Below are 25,276 nucleotides of genomic sequence, written 5' to 3'. Positions count from 1 at the left end.
ACCCCTAGTATCTACAGTTCTACTTTCTGCATTTTTAGATTCCCCATATAAATGAGATAATACACTATTTTTCTTTCTCTCTGGCTCATTTCACTCAGCATAAAGTCCTCCAGGTTCACCTGAGCTCTCATGATTGGCAGGATTTCCTTCTTGTTTATGGCTTAAAATAGTCCATTGTGGGGAGTCCCCATCCTGGCAGAGCAGAAATGAATCTGACTAGGAACCATGAGGTTGCAGGTTCGATCCCTGGCCTCGCTCAGTGGGTTAAGGATCCAGCGTTGCCGTGAGCCTGTGATGTAGGTTGCAGACATGGCTCAGATCTGACGTTGCTGTGGGTCTGGAGTAGGCCGGTGGCAACAGCTCTGATTAGACCCCTAGCCTGGGAACCTCCATAAGCCACGAGTGCAGCTGTCAAAAGACAAAAGAAAAAAAATCCATTGTAAGTGTGTATGTGTGTGTAATTTTCTTTCTTTCTTTTGTTGAAATACACAGTTTGTTTCCATGTCTTTAATGTTACAAATAATGCTGCAACGAACATAGGGATGTAGATACCTCTTCGAGATAATTATTTTATTTCTTTGGATTAATATCCAGAAGTGGGATTGCTGGATCATATGGTAGTTTTATTTTTAATTTTTTGAGGAACCTCTATACTGTTTTCCATAATAGTCGTATCAATTTACATCCTCACCAACGGTATAGAAGTTTTCCTTTCCTCCACATCTCAACAACACTTGTTATGTTTTTGTCTTTTTAATAATAGGTATCCTACCAAGTGTGAGGTGATATCTCATTGTGGTTTTGATTTGTATTTCCCTGACGATTAAGGATGTTGAGCATCTTTTCAGATACCTGCTGGCCATTTGTATGTCTTCTTTTTGACATACGTCTATCCAGGTCCTTAACCCATTTTTCAATTGTGTATTTGTTTTTAAGAACTTGTTTGAGTTTCTCTTCTTAGTCTTTCCCACTATCTATGTCATTACTATACATAAAAGCCGAATATTTAAAATTTTAGATAAAATAAAAGGTTGAGGCGTTCCCATCATGGCTCAGCAGAAACAAATCTGACTGGCATTCATGGGGACGCAGTTCGATCCCTGGGCTCGCTCAGTGGTTAAGGATACGTTGTAGCTGTGAGCTGCGGCATAGGTGGTGTAGGTCGCAGACGAAGCTCGGATCTGGTGTTGCTGTGGCTGTGGCACAGGCCGGTGGCCACACCTCTGATTCGACTCCTAGCCTGGGAAGCTCCATATGCCACAGGTGCAGCCCAAAATAAATAAACAAATAAATGGTTGAAATGTTTTTTAAAAATATCTTATTGAGGGCAGAAAATGGCCAGATGTGATGGCTAGAGTTATACTCCATCCTGAAAAACGTTCTTCTATCCAATTCATCAGCAGACACCTTGTTGCTTGGATTTTCTATGATCCTATAAGGTCCAGTTAACTCAAACTTCCTCACAAAATTTTCATTACATGACATAATGTAAGTAAAAATCTGTTCCTTCCAACCAAATGATGTGGACACAATGCGATTCCACTTTCTGACCAGGACATTAATAACCAGTCATGTCAGCAATTCATACATTTTCCCATGGGAATGAAAATTACTCCACCTTCCTGCACAGAAATTTTACTTGTTGGAATTTACCCAAAAATTATAATTAAGGGTAGTATAAAGATTTAGTGAAGAAATATTTCAGAGGTTTGTATATAAAATGCCAATGAGAGATTACTAAAATAAACTGTAGGATAGAATTCTATAGATTCAGTAAAAGTGGTATTATTTTAAAAAATGTATTGGCCTATAAATATGAAAATGAAGTAATAAATCACAATAAAAAATTATCATCAAGTATGTGTGGTTTCTTTTGTTAAAAATAAAAAGCATATCTTAAATATCTGTGTACATATGTATAATCTAGGTAAGTACAGAGACCAACATGTTAAAGGTGTTATTTCTTAGTGGTGAAATTGTGAATGATCCCATTTTCTTATTTGTGGCATGTCTGAATTTTCTAAATTTCTTCTCTAAACATGTTTAGCGTGTATAATCAAAAACAAATTAAAACTAAAAATACGACACCAGCAACAGTCCCTGGGTGTTTAGGATTATGCTTTTCCCATACTTCTTTATAACAAGCAAGTATTACTTTTATAATTGAAAAATAAATTCTATTTGTAAAAATATATTAGGTATAATGTAAAATGAGAGAGTGTTGGATTCCACACAAGACTTTATCAGGATTATGATACACTATTGATGTTCCTACATGAACAATTCTGTTATTAAAACACACCACTGCAGAAACAATTTTTCCAAAAATATAACACGACTGTAAGCTTGTTCTGTGGCAAAGATTTCCAATTACAAATTGATCTTTACAGCCTTTGTGATACAAAAGGGTAATTTTCTTCTTTGGATATAAAAAAACAAATTCCAAGCTATATATGGTAAATCCTCCATTGCTAGCACTGCTGCTAGGAACTTCCATTTGCCACCCTCATTGAGTAAATCATTCTCTCTAGCCAGAAGTTTGGGAGTCATTCAAACATTGTCAATATATCTAACTTTATTGCTGCTAACATCAACAGAGAACATACATACATACATACATATATATATATACACACATACACATATATATACTTTATTTATTTATTTATTTGCTTTTTAGAGCCAAACCTGTGGCAGATGGAGGTTCCCAGGCTAGAGGTCAAATTGGAGCTGTAGCTGCCAGACTATACCACAGCCATAGCAACACAGAATCCGAGCCACATCTAGAATCTATACCACAGCTCATGGCAACCCCGGATCCCTAACCCACTGAGCAAGGTCAGGGATCGAATATGTGTCCTCATAGATGCTAGTCAGATGCATTAACTGCTGAGCCAGGACAGGAACTTCAAGAATATATTTTCTATATGGCAAAATGCCTAATGCTTAATTAAGTAAGCAAGAAAAATATTTGTTTTGGATGGCTACAGGGGTACTGTCACTGTCCTAAGACCAATCCAGATTTTCTAATAGATACACTTCCTAGAATGCCTTACCATAGGGTTTTGCTTATTTATTTTTCTTCATGTAGGAGTCCAAAAAATCCCGGCATTATGTCTATGCTAAATACATCTAATTTTTCTCTATGAAATCTTAAATTTGTCCTCCCGCACAGGTCTCTTCCTTTCCAGACTCCGTGTTTCATGGATCCTATTCCTTCCCAGGCCATTTGGATCTCTGTGTTTGATTAAGGCTCCGTGAGAGGATATGTCTCAGTGGCCTGATGTCATGGGTTTGATTCTCCACAGTCAGTTAGCACTGCTGTATTTTAAGGCTAATAGACTTGTGGTCTAATCATGGCCATCCATCTCACAAGTGGGGACTGTGACAAGAGATGAATAACACCAGTATTGAACCAAAACTAGCTTTTCCCAACTTATTGAAAAACCAAGAGGAGCACAGCACCTTGAACATAACATTCACTCATGCTATGTTCACTGATTCCACAAACACCGAGACCTAGCACGTGCCAAGTTCTAGGAATGTGCAAGTGAATATGACATTGTCGTTGCTTTCATGGAGCTCACAGTTTGGGACTGGCTTTAAGTGTTGTAAAAGCTCCAACAGTCAGAATCCTTAATTCACACCCCAAGGCAATAATTTTCCAACTGCTCATTTGATTCTTAGCGAATTTTTAAAATACCTCAGGGTCATCAAAAGAGGTAAGATGAGGGCTGAGGGCCCCCATGCCCTTTCTTCTCCATTTTCCAGCATTCGGTTCTCTAAGAAACTATCTACCTCAAGTGGGGGAACTTTATTTGGGATGTGACATACAGTTCTGCCTAAGATTTCATCTGCTGTTTAGACTCCATAAGAGGGAAAAAGCACAGGACAGGCACAGTGGAGAAGCAAAGACCCCAATGACAAAGATTTAGTAATGAACCTCCAAAGAATCAGTGTCAGAGTATCACTGATTTCTGAACTGCAGGGCTTCGTAGTGGATATAGCCCTGTGCCTGCACAAACTCTTAAGAGCTTCCAGAGGTGTGGCCACGACGGAGGAGTAGGAAGACCCTGAGCTCACCTCCTCTCATGGACACACCAGAATTACAACAGCTTATTGAGTGCTACTGAGGAGAATGGCGCAAAGGCTAGCAGAAAAGATTTTCCACAACTAAAGATATAAAGAAGGAACAAATACAATTTAAGTAATCCTCTAGGAATTCCTATCACATGGCTCAGCGGGAATGAACCCAACTAGTATCCTTGAGGATTTGGGTTCAATCCCTGGTCTTGCTCAGTGGGTTAAGGATCGATCCATCATTGCCCTGAGCTCTGGTGTAGCTCAAATCCTGCCTTGGTGTGGCTAGTCAGATTCATTACCTGCTGAGCCACGACAGGAACTTGGGGTGTAGCTGTGGTGTAGCACAGATCCCGCCTTGCTGTGGCTGTGGCGTAGGTGGTAGCTGCGGCTCTGATTCGACACCAGCCTGGGAACCTCCATATGCTATTAATTGTATATCACAAGTGAGTGGTTAATGCAGAATAAGCAAGTCATCACTGCTTTTTAATGAGGAAGAGGAAGAAGAAGAGGAGGAGGAGAATCGATGATTCCAACATACCTCAGCATAGCACCCAGGCACTTGGTGCATTCATAAAGAGAACCCACATAAACCTACACCAAAAACCTCCTTCTACTCTACTCACTTCTCCTATGGTATGCAAAACCTTACTGTTACTACTTTTATTTGTTTGGCCTCTGTACTGAACATCTCATATGTACTGTTTCAAATCACAGCAGTCTCATCTCTTTTCCCAATCGCTAAACACTGTGAACAGATTCATGCAGATGTAACTTGATAGCACATTCCTTATCCTTCTGCAGCTGTCTCCGATTCTCTTGACACTCATGTAGGGGACACTGAAACACATCTTTCCACCCCCTGCTACCTCAGACAATTTTGAGTTCTGAGACGCTCATTAAGATTTTCAAAATATCCCAGAAAGTCATTCGACGTCATTCTTGGAATGCTGAAGTCTTCTTACATCCGATTCTGATTTTCTCTCCATCAAAGAATTTATGATAATTATAATTAAATAATGCCACTGTACAACTAAATAATACAGTTCTACAATTGTATTATTAATAACCATTTCTCTCCATGGTACAATGTAAGGTCTATAATGTCTTTTGTTTATCACATCACCTAGAATGGTGTAAGGCCTATATTGAAGAATCAATAAGATGTAACAAATTGTGAGGACATATTTATATAGTTACACTGTTTTCTAACCAATTTATGCATTTTATATTTTACTTATTTTCAGAGGGTGTATTATTTTTGTTATTCTTACCAGTTAAGTTATTCTTTTTATTATGCTATATAAAATATTTAATGGTATATAAGGCTTTCTTCTTCATAAATTTTACTTGTATAACAATTTTAATACAATGCTAATTTTTAACAAAAAATTGAAATGTAGTAGATAATACTAAATAGTAAGGATGAAAGCCATACAAAATGGGATAGAGTATAGAATAAATTTCCTATTTGTCTCAGCATATTTTCCATTCCACTTCTCCAGAGGGAGTCATCTAATCTGTTTCTTAAGATTCATGATATAATAATCTGTGCGAACGTAATTGTGTTTAAATGTATGTATTTTATTCTGTAAAAAAAATAAAAATTTCAAAAAAAAAATATATCCCAGAGAACCAGCATTCTGTATCCTTGGCCAAGTTGGTTACATACCCGTCTACTGATGGTCCTTCTTTCCTTGTTCCACTACCTGGATCTTTCATACTTGCTCCCTAAGATCACATTCCCAAATTAATAGCCTGCAAGTAAGTCTTTGCTTTCGGCTCTGATATAGGGGAAGGAGAGCTTCTCTGTTGTCCAAGAAGGTAGTTTAAGGAGCACGATGGCAGGACACCTGTCCTGCCACACAAGAATTTCTGAAACGGGTTCCCTGGTGGTCAAGAGATTAAGGATCCAGCATTGTCATTGCTGTGGCTCAGGTCACTGCTGTGGTGCAGGTTTAATCCCTGGCCCAGGGACTTCCACATGGCCAAAAAGAAAACAAACTCTGAAACTATCTACTAATGAAAATAGCTCTGGAAAAGCTCAGAGTACAATACAGAAGCTGCAACAAGTGGAGGACAAAAACTGAGGATGGCATGTGAAAAAATACAGAAAGAACTTACCTGTGACACCTAGTCGAGCTTAACTCTTCCTCTTGTGGAAGAAGAAGAAAGGAAGAGACCCCAGCAGTCTTTACTACTGAGGATCCAGTCAGCCCTTGCCACCACCATGGACACTTGCAGCCTTGGCCACTGAGCAACCCGTCTTTGCTGATGCTGACATCAGCGAGTTGCCTAGAGTCTACCCTGCTGTGTTCTCCCCCAACCACCTGCCAGAGCCAGAACCACCACTACATTCCCCAAAGACAGAGCTGCAACAGGCCACCTTGCTGATGTCCTTGAACCTATCTGTAGGAGAAGGTCTTTCCCCACCAAAGCCTGTCCACTAAGTTAGGAAGAGGTCATTGTGCCTTCAAATATGTGGACATCAACACAGGGCTAAAACGCAAACATAAAAATCAAGAAAATATGACACCATGGAAGGAACACAAGAGTTTTCCACCATTCTAATCTCTGTTTCTGTAAGTTCAGCTTGCTTGGATTTCCCTTATTAAGTGGGATCGTTCAGTATTTGTCTTTCTCTCCATGACTTATTTCACTTAACATTACATCCTCAAGTTCTATCCACATTGTTGCTACTGGCAGGATGCCCCTCTTTCTCATGGTTGAATAACATCCATACACACATACATATACACACACACACATACTAACACACACACACAAACACATACACACACACGCACAGACCCACACACTCATACCTCTTTATTCATTCATACAACTCAACAGCCAAAAAAAAAAATCAAATTTTAAAATGGACAGAGGAACTGAACAGACATGTTTACTAAGAAGACATATACATGGCCAACCATACATGAAAATGTATTCAACGTCACTAATCAGCATTTCGCAAATCAAAACCACAGTGAGGTATTATCGCACACCTGTTAGAATGGCTATTATTTAAAAGAGAAAAGATAGGAGTTCCCATTATGGTGCAGCAGAAACAAATCCAACTAGGAACCATGAGGTTCCACGTTCAATCCCTGGCCTCGCTCAGTGGGTTAAGGATCTGGCGTTGCCATGAGCCATGGTGTAGGTCACAGATGCTGATCGGATTCTGCGTTGCTGTGGCTGTGGTGCAGGCCAGCAGCTGTACCTCTGATTAGACCTCTAGCCTGGGAACCGCTATATGCCACAGTGCGGTCCTTTAAAAAAAAAGAGAGAGAGAGAGAAAAGATAAATATTGGTAAAAATGTGTAGACAAGGGAACCCTTGCACGCTGCAGATGGAAATGTAAATTAGTACAGCCATTCTGGCAAACAGTATGGAAATTCCTCAAAAAATTAAAAACAGAACTACCAAGAGATCTAGGATTCCATTTCTAGGTATTTATCCAAAGGTATCGAAACCAGTATGTTGAAAAGATCCCCATGGTGACTGCAGCATTATTCATAATAGCCGAGATATGGCAACACCCTAAATGTCCATCGATAGATGAACAGGTAAAGAAAACGTGGTAAACACATACAATGGAATATTATTCTGCCTTTAAAAAGGTGGAAATCTGCCATTTGTGACAACATGGCTTAATTGGGAGGATGTTATACTCAGTGAAATAAGCCGGATGCAGAATGACAATACTATACAATCTCATTTATATGTGGAATCTTAAAAAGTCAAACTCATAGCAGCAGAGAGTAGAATGATGCTTACCACGGGCTCTGGGTGGAAAAAGGGGAAATGCTGGTCAAAGGGTACAGACTCCAGTTATGAGATGAGTACATTCTGGAGATGTCATGCACAACGCGGTGAGTAAAATGAACAATGAATCCTGCTGAAAGGGCAGATCTCAGTGTTCCCGCCACACACACACAAGAAGACAGTAACTATGGGAGGTGATGGTTATGTTGATTAACTGGATTTGGGTGATTCTTTCACTATGTGTGTAGGGCAAGTTTTCAAATTGTACACACTAAGTATACACAAATTTTAATCGTCAATTATACCTCAGAAAAGCTGGGGGGATTAAAAAGAAGGCAGCTTGATGGAGACAGAAGAACATAGGCCACATGCAGACCTGGGTTTCAATCTTAGTTTATAATTGATTATCTGCCTGACTTTGGACAAGGTTCACAATCTAGGCACCTTTTAAAAAGCATAAAGAGGAGTTCCCATCATGGCTCAGTGGAAATGAACTGACTAGCATCCAAGAGGAAGCAGGTTCGATCCCTGGCCTTACTCAGTGGGTTAAGGATCCTCTGATGTAGGTTGCAGATGTGGCTCGGATCCTGCATTGCTGTGACTACAGCTCCAATTCAACTCCCAGCCTGGGAACCTTCATATGCCGCAGGCGCGGCCCTAGAAAAAAAAATAATAATAAATATAAAGAATAAATTAGATTATATTATTGTTAACTTTCAGATTCCCAGATGCCCCTTTCCAATTCACAGCCACTTTTAGCAGATGGCAGACTCCCTAGAGATAGTAAAGTAGAAATTGAAGCAGACAAAACATTCTTCTGTAAGTGACATTTCCTCTTTCTTCCCAGAAGTTTGCTCACCTTGGAGGCTTTTTCCCCTTTTAAATTGGATATCCTTTCCTAATATGCCTTGCAGACAATGTTAGTTCCAAGCAGTTACTGTTATAAGAATATTTCAGATTCTGCAATGCAGGTCCCTTTTAATTTTTCAGTAAAATATCTGGAGTTGGCCTTAACTTTTCCAAGAAGATGAGTAAAGTAAGGAGTGAAAAGAAACAATGATTTGAGAAGAGAGCAGGAACGTGGGACTGTGACCAAGGGTCGGCAGGAAAATAGAAAGATTGCAGAGGGTCACTGAGGTCCCAGCTGAGACTAGCATGCAGGTGAATTCTGGTGAATTCAATCAACTAAGTTCTAAGAATGAGCCTTCCCTGATCCTTGGCTGCTTCCTATTCTTATCCTGGTCGTAAATAGCACCTATCACACTAAAATGTCATTGTTTAGTTCCTTGTCTACACCATTCCTTAGAAAATGCAACAAAATATACAGGGATCGCCTGGCCAGGAAAAAAAAAAATTGGACAATATTTTGCATATTCTTCCAGGAAGTCCATTTGCCTTAGATTAAGGGCCTCTGAATCTGACTCCGAGCATCTTGAAAGAAGTGCTCAAATAACACTAAACCCTCTGTCTCCCAATGCGCAGTTCCTGGCCATAGGGTGTATTTTAAAGTATTAAGATCATTAATGAATAAATGTTTTTGAACTTGGGGAGAGGGCTGAGTAAACCATACAGGAACTAAGGTTTAGCAGAGCAGGAAACATGACTAAACAGTGGGTGAGGAAGTATTGAGAGGACACGGTTTAGGTCATGTGCAAGCAGATAAATGATGTCAAGGCAAAGAACGATCTGAGAAGATCGTGAGCGTGTTCAGTACACAAGCAAGAGAGTAAGAAAAACTGGGAAATAGTGTGGTCAGAGAAAGCAATCTCTGACAAAGAAAATACTTTGAGTTATTATCACACAATTACCAGCAAGAGAAATAAATTGTTTATGTAATGAGTAAATTTGTTTTTGTATACAAATAGAAATGTATACTGAAAAAACTTTCACAGACTCTTGGTATGTACTGAGTAGATCAGTAGATCTCATTTAACCTATAAAGAAAAAGACTTCAAATGAAAGATAGCAGGAAACAAAAGAAAGATTTTACCAGCCTATGATAATTTATCGGGTTATCCCTACAGAGGTTGAATCTTAATTTTCTGAGACAGCTTACAAAGCTGCCACCAGGAAAATAATTGTGTGATGGAATTTGTTCCTATGAAGTAACTGTTTAGCTCTTCAAAATATAAAAAGCAAGAAAATCCAGAATATAGTCTTCTATCTATCCATCCAATTATTCATTAAACAAGTATTATTACCAATATATCCCAGAGACCAGTACATAGAAGTTGTTCCATGAATCAAACACTTAACAACTGAGCACTGTGCTAAGTTTGCCAAGATGAACAAGGCACCAACCAAAGCATTGAAGAGATCACTATTTAGAAGAAAGAGCTGGAAATGCAAACAAGTAGTTATGAAGCATTTTAAAGCTGGATATGTGGGGGGGTATATAACTCTGCCTTTTGAAAAATGATTTTATTTATCATGATTATGTAAATTCAGATTAACTGGGGCAAATGAGGAGAGCTACTACCAAGAATTATAAGTATTTTAAAATAATATTATTACCAAGTTAGGCCAAGTTTTGTTTTGTTTTACTTTTTGGTTTTTGCTTTTTTCTTCCCACCTGCAAAACTTATGGAAGTTTCCAGGCCAGGGATCAAATCTGAGCCACATCCGCAACCTACACCGCAGCTGCAACAACACCAGGGGATGTTAGCCCATTGCACCAGGCTGGGGATGGAACTGGTGCCTCCACAGAGACCAGCCAGATCACTGCACTACAGTGGGAACTTCTAGACCAAGTTTTAAAAGTAATTTTTACACCTGTGAGCAGTTAAAGGCTCTTTAAAGGCTGATAACAGAGAACTCTACCCATTTTCTGTGATAATCTACATGGGAAAAGAATCTGAAAGAGAATGGTTGTGTGCATATGTATAACTGAATCACTTTGTTATATAGCAGAAATTATCACAACCTTGTAAATCAACTATACGTCAATAAAACTTTATTAAAAAAAAAAAAGACTGAGAGTCTTATCCATCACAGCTTAAATGCTGGCTTTTTTTGGGGGGGGGGGGGGCAATGCTCACAGCATGTGGAAATTCCTGGGCCAGGGCTTGCACCAACACCACAGCAGTGACCTAAGCCACTGCAATGACAATGTTGGATCCTTAACCTGCACCGCTACAAGGGAATTCTTTTTTTTTTTTTTTTTTAATTCTGGCTTTTTCTAATTGAGCTAAACAAGCCACACAGACTTCATTTCTGAGCAGGACGTGCTGTGATGTGTCTTGAGTCAGCACTGCAAATGCTAGTCAAGGTTCATGTCCACAGCCCTCCTCCCCCAGCATCTGAGGACGACTGAGAATAATAAACCATTTAACAACTTGTAAGGAATCATCTTTCAAAAGAAAAACAGTAAAGGGGAAAAAAGAATCAAAATAAAATAAATTTATGACCTTGGCTTTCCAACTTTAATCTGCACAGTTCCTGTCAGAACCATGTCTTTTGGGTCCCCCCGCACAAAGGGGACTGTTTCTCCCCTCTGTGCAACCAGGATGCCTGCATTCCTCTTCACTCCCAGCCCCAGTAGGTGGTCGACTTGTGATCAACAGAGAGAACAGATCATGGAAGAATGGGCTATTTTTCCACATAGCATGTTTCCCGGCAATTGCCTTTTTCCTGGTCTGGAAGAAAAGTTTCCATGACAACCAAGTCGCTAACATTCACTCCCCACCAGCTGACTTGCCTCCCAAATGATCAGCGGGATATTGTGTTAAAATTATTTTGCAGAGACTGGCTATCCGCAGGGATTATTTGTCTGTTTATTTTTGAGGAACTGGCTCCTTGGCGAAACTTAAGTGGGCCTAATTTCTTTTTCTCGTCCTTAAAAAGCATAACCTCAACTAAACAGAGCAAGTTTAAGCCCAAGTTAGACAGTCACCTCATGGGAAATAAAATATGAATGTGAGCTTTTCTTCCCCATGAAGGGCATGTAAGTGCTTTGAGGGTAGAACTAAGCTTTATTTTTCTTTCCCTCCTCAGGTGCCTAACACATGGTCTGGCAGGTGGTGTACATAAAACAAATGTTGACCATCTCGTCACCCAAGCTTCTCACAACAGAGTATTTATGTTTAGGTTGATGGGTTGAGGCAGAATCAATGTCCTAACATGTCATAATCTTATTTTTTTTAAATGTCATTCTATGAAAAAGGCAAGAAACTATAGAACATTAGGGCACACAAACTAATAAGCCCGTGCCTATAAGAAAGACTAGAAGGAAATATACTAAAATATTTACAATTGTTATGCTTAGGAGATGGAAATATGTATTTCTTCTGACTTTTCTCCATTTATTTTTTTTCTTCTTTGCGAACTAAACATATTTTTCTTTTGAGTATTGTCTTGGTTCTTTCAAGGGGGTATAACAAGATACTATAAACTGGGTAGTTTATAAACAACAAACATTTATTATATTTATTTCTCCTGCTCCTGGAAGCTGGGAAGTCCAAGATCAAGGCACTAGCATGATCACGTTTTGGTGAGAGCTTTCTTCCTGGTTCATGGCCAGCGCCTTCTCATTTTGTCCTCACGTGATGGAAGGGGTGAAAGATCTCTGTAGGGTCTGTTTTATAAAGATATTAATCCCACTCAAGAGGGCCCCACCCTTGTGACATAAGCTCCTCCCAGGGCCCCACTGCCGGGTGATAGCATCACATCAGGCATCAGGATATCGCTGTAAGAATTGGGGGAGATATAAACATCCAGATCCCAGCAAGTATTTACTACGTTCAAGGCACTTCGCTGTCCCCCAAATCAGAAAGATTTACAAATCTCTTTCTGTGTGTATGACTGGGTCACTTTGCTGTGCAGCAGAAATTGACAGAACATCGTAAATCAACTATACTTTAATTTCAGAAATGTTTAAAAACCCCAAATCGGTCTCATATTCAGAGCCATGAAGAGAAGAGGTGAACCAGGTAGGAAACAACCTGCTAGAAGGATTATCTACCTGACATGTATGTCAGCTGGTGTTACGACTACCTGTGTGGTGTGATGAAGATCCCCATTCAGACAGGGATCGTGTCAAGAAGGGTGAACAAACCCTTGTATCCTTCTCTAACGACAAATCTCATCTTAGTAAACTTTCTGGCTCTTTCTCCTAAAACCTGGATAAAGGTGGAATCTCACATGCGTTACCAGGCAACACTATTAATGGTAAAGAAGGCCCGTGATGGATAAATTGCATCTGGCTTGGAAAAGAGTGCATAAAGCAAAACTACAGTGGAAGCATAGTTTTATGGTTCCTTGAATACAGAGACTCGTAACTAGGCATATCCTTTCTGGGGACCTGTAAGCTATGCCGAAGCCTATCATGGGAGATACTAGGGTCCCCATGTGGCATGAGGCTTCTATACCAGGGCAGCTATTGCACCTGTCAAATGTGAGTCTTGTTCCCTCACACCTTACCTCTCATGGTGGGTGGAGGGACAGAAGGGAAGGTGCTGGAGGGGAACAGCCAAAGAGTGGGTTGCTACGTGCATTGCTCTGAAGGTTACTCCCTCTGAAAAGAAATGCCTGACACAGCCCAAGTGGGATGCTGTCTGTTTCTGGACCAACATCCATCTGATTAAACCGGTGTCAAGTGTCACATGTTCAGGCCACATGAGTTTGAATATCTAGTTAAGAACATCCCCTACTAGGAGTTACAGAGACTATGAAGACGGCAGTCAATTTTATGCGCTGAGACCACTTCCTCAATAATTTCTTCACCAGAATACATAAGCATGACTCCACAGGAGCTCCCTGAGGGGGTATAACTGTAGCTCCCACAAAGTTTGTCATTTTAGTCAAGGCTTGAGCTGTTATGGTGAGTGTGTGTTTGTTGAGTGACACCCATGGTGGACACTGCCACTCAAGCCCCTGTTCAGAAATGAAGGATAAATTCCCCACCTGCTGGGCCTGCTATTGGCAGGCAACATTTGGCTAGCAGACGCCCTTGGAGACTGACTGTCTTGGTAGAAGACAGCCCCTTCACTCAGTTACTGAACAACATGACTATATAAAGATCTGGTCCCCTCACCTCAATTTACGACCACTCTGAAGGCTGACCCCAGCTTCGGTGCTCCCCACAGGACAGCAGAGCTTCCATGAGGCTGTTCCAAGGCTAAACTTCTCCATCTGCCCAGTCCCCACCCTAAATCTCCTGCACATTCATTTCCATCTGTGACACCATCTGCTCAAACATGTTTATTAGGCATCTGCCATGTTTCAGGCACCAGAATCAGCACTGGTAAATAAGATATGGTCTTTGCTCACAGGAGTCTTAGAATTTGAGGGGCAGAAATGTATCCATTAAAATGCACTGTGGTAAGAGCTATGATGGGTGAACATTATGAGGGCCATGAGCTATCCCAAACTGAATCTCTGGACAGTTAAGAAGGAATGTGTGGAGAAAGAGATATCTACACTGGCTTGTGGGGGATAAGTAGGAACTAACTGGGCCAGGAAAAAAAAAAAAAAACATAGAAAAACATGCCACGCAAAAACATGTAAAGGGAGTAGAACGTCCAAAGAGCTAAATGATTGTGAGAGCGTGATGACGCTATAGAGAATGCAATTCAGTGGAATGGGAGGTAGGGGAGAGGTGATACCCCATACAAAGACATTTATTAAAAAGACTTATGACATAAAGACTTTGAACTTGATGCTGAAGAAAAGGAGAGGCATGAAAGATTTGTGCACATTTGTACTTTATGGATATCTCTGGAAGGTGGGTTTGGGGAGAGGGGGCCAGAAGACAGGAAGACCCCAGAAGAGACTGCTCTAGTATTCTCGGCAGGAGCGGATGTTAGTCTGAACCAAAGGTGGGGTAGAATGAATGAAGAGAAAAGGAAAATGGAAACACTTTGGAGGTAGAATTGATAAGACTTAGAGATTCACTGAATATGGGGTTAACAGAAAGGAAGGGATCAAAGGAAAGCACAAATTTCTGTCTGTCTGCCTTTTTGTCTTTTTAGAACAGAATATGGAAGTTCCCAGGCTAGGGATCGAATAACAGCTGTAGTTGCCGGCCACAGCCACAGCCACAGCCAAGCCACAGCCACACACGACTCAAGCCTCGTCTGCGACCTACACCAGCTCACGGCAATGCCAGACCTACACCTACACCAGCTCACGGCAATGCCAGATCCTCAATCCACTGAGCAAGACCAGGGATTGAACCCATGTCCTCATGGATCCTAGGTGGGCTCATTACCACCGAGGCACACAACAGAAACTCCAAAGGCGCTAATTTCTGACTTTGGGCAAATGAGCAGAGGAAGCAAAATATGACAGGGCATGATGCTTTAGTGATTTCTAGGTAAGTTGAATCTGACCTCTTTGTGGGACATTCAAACGAATATAAAACACTAGCAGCTCAGTGTGGGGCTAAGGTGTGTGTTTGTGTGTGTCCACGGGCAACAGAAAAACACAGGATCTCCCCTCCCTTACTGGCCCAGCCATATCTAGCATTTGTCACAGTATTTGGGTCTCAATGGCACAACATCACTCAGCAGTTAGGAAACAAGTGTGGTATATTACAAAGAACAAAGCTTTCAAGTCAGGCACACTTCAACTTTGATCTCAACTCCACTACTTACTTGCTAAAAAGACGTGGGCAAGTTAGTATATTCGAGCCTCACTCCTCCATCAAAAATGGGACTGCTGATCACACATTAGAGGGCTGTCATAAGGCTTAAATGAGATTATATGTGATAGCATTTGGCACATAGTAGGCCTTCAGTTATCCTTTAGTTTCCCAACTCAAATAGTTTCTAGAGGTCTTTGCATTCTAGTTTTTCCAGTACCTCCTGAACTTTAGTTCCCACTTTAAACACATGCTGTTAATCTAAAGCATTATTTCAATTACCTGATAAAGATAAAAATTCTGCCCACATCCCCCCACCTTCCCTTTGTACTGTCTGGTCCTGCCTGTGTCTGTAATCCTCTCCTGGCCTTGTCTACAAGTAATTTACTTCCTTGCAGTTGAATGTTATCACAAGTCATGAATTGTACTCACTTCGTGTTTACTGCAAACAGATAACCATTATCTCCAATGGGCCTGCTTGGTTTTATCTTAGGCAGTTCTCATTCTGCAACTTTTTAATTATTTCATTTTATTTCTCTACATTAGGTTGTTTCTCTTCTGCATTGACACTTGGACAAAGAGATGAAAACAAATTTGTAATTTAATACACCTTTTCAAACATACTACCACTGGAAACAAATGGAGGCCCTTAAAATTTGTTTTGATTGTAATGTTCAATGACCATATCAAAATTCCTTGGCTGGTAAAGACAAAAACGTTCAGATTCCCCTTCACAGGGAACTGAGTTAATTTCAGCAACGGATCTCAGTCAAGTGACCCAGGCTTGGCTGGTTCCAGGAGACACAGCTCTTTCATTTGAGGGGTTACCTGGGGCAGCAGCCTGAGCCTGTGGGATCAAAGGGGAAGTATCACGCCAAATCCAAGAAAGAGAAAAATGGCCAAAGAGAAAACATGGGAAAGGTATTCAAATGAGAAAAGAAAGGGAACCAATACTCTGGAATTTGGTAAATATAAGAATCGATGGAGAAATTGACAGAATATTATAAATCAACTATACTTTAATTTAAAAAAATTTTTTTAAAAAGAAGAATAGATGGAAAGGATTTGGACCTTAACCCATGAGCCTGTGCAAGGGTATTTAAAGTACCCTCTCCAGGGATGATGGTCAAGTATCTGAAAAAAATACAATTCAGGGAGTTACCATCGTGGCTCAGCAGTAATGAGCCCAACTAGTATCCATGAGGATGTGGGTTCTGGCCCTGGCCTCGCTCAGTGGGTTAAGGATCTGGCATCACCATGAGCTGAAGTATAGGTGGCAGATGCTGCTTGGATCCTGAGTTGCTGTGGCTGTGGTGCAAGCTGGCAGCTGCAGCTCTGATTTGACCCCTAGCCTGGGAACTTCCATATGCCACAGGTGCAGCCCTAAAAAAGACAAAAAAAGTTTAAAAAAAAAAGCAAACTCAAACTGCAGTAGATAAGGGCAGGTCCTTTTTTTTTTTTTATCCTCCTCAGTGTGACTTTTTTAATTCTGCTGACCTGAAATTATGTATAAACAGACTGCTTGATATGTCTCCAAAGATGGGTTTATTGGTGATTGGCAGAGAACTGCAATTCAGGGTTTGCAACCATGGTGAGCCACACAAGTCCCCACCCACCCCACCCCACCGCCAAAGCCTTCTCTTTACAGAGAAGGAAAAGAAGTTGAAAGGGTGTAGTAAACTGAGTCCAAGGCTTTTCATCGGCTGAGTCCTTGCCAGGAAAGCAGTCTTTCTTCTTCCTGTTGGGCTTGGCTTGCCTCACAGGGTGTAAGAGCTCCCCCTACTGGTCTCTTAAATCTAATGGAGGGTTCTTGCTAGTTTTTTACAATTGCTGTCCAAGAAAATTACACTAAAGCCTATAGAAGATCGCTGCAATATGTGGATTTTATCCTTTCCCTGCTCATCTCCACAACTCTCCACTTATGTCTCACTTTCCATCCAACACAACACGGCCCTAAACAATTTAATTTCTCCTTTCTCTGCCTTGATCACTCTACCAGACTGCACATTTCATCTACACCTCTCCTCAGTTATATATCCCATACCTCTCTGCTGATTAAGAGTCCTAAAGGATGCATAAAGACAGAAACAGCAACCTCTCCCCGTTCTCCTCCTTAACCATGTAAATCAGCCCGATGGAACTGAAAAGAAAGGGAACTTGCATTTCCTGAGCAGCATCAAAGTGCCCAGCTTTTAAATACTTGACATGCCTCATCCCACTGAATTCTTACTACCTTCCAATTTTACAGTTGAGGAAACTAAAATTCTCTAAAGTAACAAAGCCGGTAGATAGAAGAGCTGAGATTGAGACACTGGTCATTCTGACTGCAAACTCTTTTTTTTTTTTTTTTTCTTTTTAGGGCCACAAATGTGACACATGGACATTCCCAGGCTGGGGTCGAATTGGAACTGCAGCTGCCGGCCCACACGGCAGCAACAGCAATGCAGGATTTGAGCTACATCTGCAAACTACGCTGCAGCCTGTGACAACGCTGGATCCTTAACCCACTAAGCAAGGTCGGGGATCAAACCCCCACCCTCAGTGATACTAGTTGGGTTCATAACCTGCTGAGCCACAATGAGAACTCCTCCAAACTCTATTTTTAACATACGCTACTTTATGAATTGCACTTTGATGGAGCGGCTGGGATCATTTCTCCACAATGTTCTCCACCTCCCAGCTATTTTTCCCTTTGCTCAATGTCTTTCTGGCCCACCATAAGCACAGAGTGAACCAGGAAATAACACTTGAAAGCAAATAGCTCTCGACCTCTTTATTCACAACTCCAGGCTCTGGCATGCTTTGCTTTTCACCCACATATACTGAATGATAATGTATTTTGTGATGTTTATACTGGAGTGGCATTTAGAAACCCCAAACCTGACACTCAGCTTTAAAATCCTATCATGAGATAAATATCCCTCTGGCATGCCAAAAGGAAAAAAAAAATCAAAATGAGAAAGCAATGCATTTAATAATCATCCAAATGAACAGGAATGAAAGGAGCTGTGTGGCTGGTTTGATGCCAAGGCACCTTTGCCCTGTGTGAAGCTGATCCACCACTTCAGTCTTCAGCTGTTTATTCAGTCCAAGGGCCTCACTTCCTGCTTGATATGCATCCCCTGAGCCACCAGTGCCAGACATTCTGAAATAAATTACCAAATGGACTCCCGGCAAACTTCCTCTTCTCGTTATGAATTTTGAGAAGTATAAAGAACCGCCCATGGACCACAGTGTAGTCCTTTCAGATACGCTGAGAAAAGGTCAGCTTTCTCTTCCAGAGGATGGATCTCCCAGAGCCCAAGAGCAAAGAGGAGGAGTTGGACTCTCGCTGGTTAGAACCCCTTCTGCAAACTGGTTCAGAGAAAAGATCACAGCTTTGGAGTCAGAGAGATTTAGGTTCAGTTCTGAGTTCTGCCACCTACTCTATCTGCAAGCTTACAGTGTATGCAACGTACATATTACACATAATATAATGACATGGACCCACCGTTAGAGCATCATACGGAATAGTTACGCTGCCCTAAAAATCCTATCTGCTTGGCCTGTACATCCCTCTCCCCGACCCAATCCTATCAACTGATCTTTTTATTGTCTCCATTGTTTTGCCTTTTCCACTATGTCTTATTGTGGTTGAACCACACAGTTCATAGCCCTTTCAGATTGGCTTATGCACTTAAGGTTCCCATGTCTTTTCATGGCTTGATGGCCTATCTGTTTTTAGCATCGAGTCCACTGTTCAAAATGGTGAACACTTTTTAAACAGAAAAGCCCAGCTGAGAATTATTGCATCTGAGTTTCTGCATGTATTTTAAACAGGTCCTCAAGGGGATTCTTATGCACATCTAGGCTGGATAACTGTAAATATGTCTCCTGAATTTAAAAAGCATAGACAGAGTTTCCGTCCTGGCTCAGTGCAAATGATTCTGACTAGTATCCACAAGAACGCAGGTTCAATCCCTGGCCTCTCTCAGTGGGTTAAGGATCTGGCATCGCAGTGAGCTGTGGTATAGGTCGCACAGACGCAGCTCAGATCCTGCATTGCTGTGGCTGAGGCGTAGGCCAGGGGCCACAGCTCTGATTGAATCCCTAGCCTGGGAACCTCCACATGCCCCAAGTACAGCCTTAAAACAAACAAACAAATAAATAAATAAATAAATAAAGAGCATACACATTATATCTGAACAAAACTATAATACAAAAAGATACATGCATCTCTATGTTTCACAGCAGAATTATTTACAATAGCCAAGACATAGATACAGCCTAAATGTCTACTGAAAGATGAATGCGTTAAGATGTGGTACAGGAGTTCCGGTCGTGGCGCAGCAGAAACGAATCCGACTAGGAATCATGAGGTTGCGGGTTCTATCCTTGGCCTTGCTCAGTGGGTTAAGGATCTGGCATGGCCATGAGCTGTGGTGTAGGTCGAAGATGCGGCTTGGATTTGGCATTGCTGTGGCTGTGGCATAAGCCGGCAGCTATAACTCTGATTAGACCCCTAGCCTGGGAACCTCAATATGCCGTGGGTACAGCCCTAAAAAAAAAAAAAAAAAGATGTGGTGCATATATACCATGGAATATGAACAGCCATTAAAAAAAGAATGAAATAATGCTATTTACTGCTGCATGAATGGACCTAGAGATTATCACACTAAATGAATTAAGTCAGAAAGAGAAAGACAAATACCATGTGATATCACTTATACGTGGAATCTAAAGTATGACACGAATGAATTTATCTGGGAAACAGACTCACAGACACAGAGAACAAACTTGTGGTCCCAAAGGTGGGGGAGGAGGGAGTGGGTTGGATTGGGAGTTTGGGACGAGCAGATGCAAAGCAGTGTATGTAGAATGGATAAACAATGTCCTATTGCATATCACAGGTAACTATATTCAACATCCCGTGATAAACCATAATGGAAAAGAATAAAATGAAATAAAAAGCATATGCGGAGTTCCCGTCGTGGCGCAGTGGTTAACGAATCCGACTAGGAACCATGAGTTTGCGGGTTCAATCCCTGGCCTCTCTCAGTGGGTTAAGGACCTGGCGCTCCCTTGAGCTGTGGTGTAGGTTGCAGACCCGGCTCGGATCCCGGGTTGCTGAGGCTCTGGCGTAGGCCGGCGGCTACAGCTCCGATTGGACCCCTAGCCTGGGAACCTCCATATGCCACGGGAGCGGCCCAAGAAATAGCAACAACAACAACAACAAAAAAGACCAAAAAAAAAAAAAAAGCATATGCATTGGAAGTTCCCGCTGTAGTCCAGTGGTAACAAACCCGACTAGTATCCATGAGGACTCGGGTTCGATCCCTGGCCCTGCTCAGTGGGATAAGGATCCAGCTTTGCTGTGGTGTAGGTCACAGACGTGCAGACGCGGTTGGGATCTGGTGTTGCCATGGCTGTGGTATAGGCTGGTGGCTGCAGCTCCAATTACATCCCTAGCCTGAGAACTTCTATATGCCACGGGTGTGGGCCCAAAAAGAAAGGAAGAAAGGAAGAAAGGAAGGAAGAAAGGAAGAAAGAAAGAAAGGAAGGAAGGAAGGAAGGAAGGAAGGAAGAAAGAAAGAAAGTATTAATGCTCCCCAGAGCTAAGTTGATTCTTTTCCTTTGAGGGAAAAATATTTATTTCCTTTAAGATGGAGACGTGTATGCTCTATCCCAGCATCCTCCATGGGGTCACTAAGTCCTAGTACAAGGAAAATATAGAAGAATCTGGGAGTTCCCATTGTGGCACAGTGGTTAATGAATCCGACTGGGAACCACGAGGTTGAGGGTTCGATCCCTGGCCTTGCTCAGTGGGTTAAGGATCCGACATTGCCTTGAGCTGTGGTGTAGGTCACAGACGTGGCTCGGATCCCGCGTTGCTGTGACTCTGGCGTAGGATGGTGGCTACAGCTCCAATTCGACCCCTAGCCTGGGAACCTCCATATGCCACAGGAGCCACTCAAGAAAAGGCAAAAAGACAGAAAAAAAAAAAGAAGAAGAATCTGGGCAGAGTGGATTCTCCCCCTAACAGAGCAAATCTTCCTGATCAATTGGCTTTAACATACCTTTTTTTGTTTGTTTGGTTTTTGGCCACACCCTCGGCCTGTGGAAATTCCCTGGCCAGGGGTTGAACCAGTGCCACAGTTGCAACCTGCACCACAGCGTGGCAATGCCAGATCCTTAACCCCAGTTTTTGATCAATTGGGAGGGAGAAAAAAGAGGAAAAAGACAAATGCGTCAAGTCGAAAATAGCCGAAAACAGGAAAAGAGCTAAAATTCCTAACATCCTAATTTTTGCCGCATGACAGGCACTCTGGAGACACTCTCTCTTTAACTTCATTTCTATAGGAGGTAATAGTTACCAATCTAAAGGTAAGGAAACCAAGAGCGGAGACTTCACCATTGGCAGATGCGAGACTAAGGAGCCAATCTAAGGTGTGCCTGTCTTCTTGGACTATTTATTATTCTACCCGCTCAAGCCTAGATTGTAAGCTTTTTTTTTAAAAGAAGGACCACATGTGTCCATTTTAACCCAGGTGCTTCACAGACACAATGTACACAATAAATATTTGTGAAATATGTCTTAAATTAATAACTGTTCACAGGATTATGCTGCCTCCTTTTGCTACATTAACTCTAAAAGCAAGTGGTGAAAGATCAGTTAATAGCCCTAATTTTCTTTCCACCCAGAGCATGTGGACGTTTCCAGGCCACGGAAGGAACCCTGAGCCTCAGCAGTGACAACACCAGATCCTTAACCCACTGAGCCATAAGGGAACCCCAATATTCCAAATATTTTGATGCAATTCATTTTTGATATTTTTTGATAGCACGGGCCTCAGACAGAGACATCTCTTAAAGCTGTAGATGAATCTGCAAAGCCTGTTAAACCCCAGACAATGGTGGCTCATTTCCAAAGCTCAAGTTGACGCCTCTTTTGATCCAGGGGAGCCAGGCTAATGGTGCCTATGATTTATCGCCCTACCAGAAGAAGCACAGATCCCATTCTATGCCTCCAATGCATTTATGGCTCCTTTAGACTAAGTGCCAATTCCCTCAATGTTCACAAACAGTCGACAGTGAATAAAGACGAGGGTTTGCTTCTAAGCACAGAGAATGCGTTTCCTTATAAATCCTCTGCGTGGGCTCCTAATGACAGATAGCTCATATTGTAGTCATAGAAGGAGCCGCATGTGCCCCTGGGCCTTATCAGTCTAGTAACACATTAGACGTGTGGGATGTGCCTTAATTCTCTACCATTCTCCGCCTTACATTTCCAAAGAGCTGGTACTCAGTGCTAACAAGGGCAAGGTCCCAGGTTCGATTTCTCATGGGCACAAATGATTATCCCTCTCTTATTCCGACACACAAGTATCACTGAACCTTGCCGACCCTGCATATTTTTTCTTCATGGACAAATTCTTGGAGAGAAAAGAGGGTCATTTCAACATCTGGGTCTCCGTGTTCCACTCTATACAATGAGAACAATAATAACAGATCCTTATTGCCTGTCTTGTAATGCCCAAAGAAGCATCTAAGAAAATAAGGTACATAAGTGTACTTAGTAAGCATTATTGAAACAAAGGAAGGAGGAAGGAAAGAAGGACAAAGAGAGGGAGTGAGGGAAAAAGGAAAAGCTTTGATAAGATGGTTTTAATAGAGCACCAAAGTGGCCTTTCATTGGTTAGGCCTACCTAATGTCCACCTGCCATTTTTTTGTTAACAGCAACCCAGTACTTTTTGTCTTTTGTCTTTTTAGGGCCTCACCCTCAGCATATGGGGGTTCCCAGACCAGGGGTTGAATCAGAGCTGTAGCTGCCAGACTACACCACAGCCACAGCAATGACGGATCCAAGCCACATCTGTGACCTACACCACAGCTCATGGCAACGCTGGATCCTTAACCCACTGAGCAGTGCCAGGGATCAAACCCGCATCCTCATGAATACTAGTCATGTTCATTAACCACTAAGTTGCAACAGGAACTTCAGCAACCCAGTATTTTTCTCAAGGAGCTACCTCTTTTCCACTTTGGGTTTATATGGCTTGACATATTCCCTAGATCTAGAGGGGGGGCCATATCCACAGTGATATGATAGTTTCATCTTTTGGACACAGTGATTATTTCAAGATTGAAATAGGCCCACATTAATCCAAAGCCAATTTCAGGACTTTTCCAAAGCAGCTGGACATTCTCCACAGACTTGGAAGTAAAAGAGCGAGTCGGCACTACCTCGGAACCTGAGTGCCCTGAGTTGGGAGCCTGCCTGAAAATGAAAACAAAACAGAACTGCCGAATCTAGAGATGTAGAGAACTCACTCCCAATGATATTGCCTGAGCGCCTGGATCTAGCTATACCTGAAGCTAATCTTTTAAATTGTCAGCTCTATTCAGGCTGCAAATTCCCCTTTTTTATTCAAATCCAGTTTAGAGCTGGGTTTCTATCACTGCGACTAAAACAGTCCTGATTAACATGTTAGAGAAAGTCGGAAAGAGGTTCAAATATCTCAGCCTTGCCATTGTATATCTTTCAGTCTATGCATGCAAAAAGAAAGAACAGAAGTTACACAGAGAACTCTTTTAAATCTTGACTCTACTACTAGTACTGTAACTAGTATTAAGCAAATTATTTAATCTCTCTGAGACTTGTCTTTGCATATGTAAAATGGAAAGACAGCTAACTACCATGTGGGATTACACAGAGAATTCAATAAAATGAAACAGTTAAGAGTGTGGTGCATGGTATGCACCCATACACTACTTCCCACATCCCTGACTACTTCCTAGAAATCCAGAGATGAGAGGGAATTGGCTATATTCTCAGTGATTGTGCCTTTGAGACTCAGCTCACATACCAGAGTCTCAGGTTCAGTTTTCCATCCGCTTGAGTTCCACTGCAGTGTGACTAACCAGATTACTGTCTCCAACCTGCTGCAGTTATCGTTTCATTCTCCATAAAACCCAGAATTCTTTCATCAGCATAAGTATTTTTTAAATGGGGTGAGCATGGGCCTCTGCAACAGAGAGAGTATCTGAGGTGGTTAGAAGCGCAGTAAGAAGGAAAAAAGAAATCTTTACAATCATTCTCCAGAGGGCTTTGTAAATGTGTGCATCTACTAATGAAGGCATAGATTTGTTTGGTCTTTTTTTTTTTTTTAATTTATTTAGTCCAAAAACAAACAGGGAAATCCTGAACAATTCAGGAGGCATAAGTAGAAGGAAGGAAGCCAGGAAGGAGGGAAGGGAGGGAAAGAAAGAGAGAGGGAGGGAGGGAGGGAGGGAGGGAGGAGGGAAGGAAAGAATCAGAAAGAAAGAAAGGCAATGAGGAACCTACACATATTGAACTAGAAACCAAACTCAAAGACTATAGCTCCTAATTTCTGTGCTTTGCCTGAGGTCAAGTCTACTGCTCTCCATCTCCACCAGTGAGCGCCTTCCTAGCCCAAGCCAGCATCTTTGCCCTCTCGACCTTGGAGGTGATATCTGCCAACCTGAGAATCTGCATCCCAAAGAGCATCCATAACAGTCTTAACAAAAATTTTAAAAAAATAACAAATCACAAGGGCCTATGGCATAGCACAGGGAAATCTACTCAATACTCTGTAGTAAGCTTTATAGGAAAAGAATCTGAAAAGCAATGGATTCACTTTGCTGCACACCATGAACTAACACAACATTCTAAGTCAACTACACCCCAATATAATTTAAAAAGTAATTTTTAAAAATTTTATAATATATAAAATAACAAATCAGATCACTCCCCACTTAAAATGACCAAATGGCTCTGGAAAATATATTGGCAGTTTCTTAAAAAACCAATATGCAACTACCATATGACCCAGCAATCACACTCTCAG

Source organism: Phacochoerus africanus, chromosome 8, assembly GCF_016906955.1.
Source record: "Phacochoerus africanus isolate WHEZ1 chromosome 8, ROS_Pafr_v1, whole genome shotgun sequence".
Classification (NCBI taxonomy): Eukaryota; Metazoa; Chordata; class Mammalia; order Artiodactyla; family Suidae; genus Phacochoerus; species Phacochoerus africanus.
This window is presented reverse-complemented; position numbering follows the sequence as displayed.